A 972-nucleotide genomic window follows, 5' to 3' on the forward strand; every position below is an offset into this window, starting at 1 on the left:
GGAGGGGGGGGGTGATATACAAAAAGTGTTTAGTTGAAGAAAATCCATGGAGTTACAGACTTCAAAATGTAAATCTGAGCTTCAAGACATTGACTGAAGCAACTGAAATATGGATAGAAGCTGACTTGATCGGCACGAAACAAGAAATAGATTTACGGTATACTAGAAAACAAACTGAAAGTGAGAAGCAACCACCTCTTAGCCCTGCCCTTGTACATCACCCAAAGACCTAATTTTCACACATACGCAGGCAAAGTCATGACGTGCACTCGCTGTGTAAAAATAGGAAACCTGTGTGCTGACAATTGATACCTTACCAATGACGCAGTCCGGTATAGATGAAGTCTAGAACCAGATACATGTACTGCACACTGTAGCCTGCTAACACACAGCCACATACACATTGAACAAATTTAGCCCACGACAATTGGAGTCTAGTCTAGCACGGGTGAAGGCGGAGAAGAGGAAAGGGGGGAAAGGGAAATGGGGCGGGGGAGGAGGAGTGTGTATTGTTTTAGGCCCAGAACCTGACAGCCGAACTGGTCGCTTTCCTCTCCTCGTTAAAATTTCCTCTATAACATTACTGGGCGGAATGAAGGATCGCCGGTCCAGGGTCCTGGCCAAGTAAGGGAACTCCGGGAAATAGATGACGAAGAGATCACAAAACAGAACCATGGATTGCTTAAAACTCAATAGAAATATTTATGCTAACAATAGAAGTACAAGTAAGAGACAGGTTGAATGATGAATGTAACTGATGAACTTATGTAAAATATGTATTAGTACTGCAGACGTGTCCTTCTTTTGTAAGTAGGCTAATAGAGAGGCCAATTGGCAATTAGGAGCCGTCTCTTTGGCTCTCTGGGCAAAAACTGAATTCGCCCGGCCGGAGGCTGACGTCACCGCCGCGCGGGCGCTGTTGGTAAAGGGGTTGTTCAAATATAATCTTACACCTTTTTTGGGACTTTTTGC

Source organism: Aplysia californica, unplaced genomic scaffold (assembly GCF_000002075.1).
Source record: "Aplysia californica isolate F4 #8 unplaced genomic scaffold, AplCal3.0 scaffold00690, whole genome shotgun sequence".
Lineage (NCBI taxonomy): Eukaryota > Metazoa > Mollusca > Gastropoda > Aplysiida > Aplysiidae > Aplysia > Aplysia californica.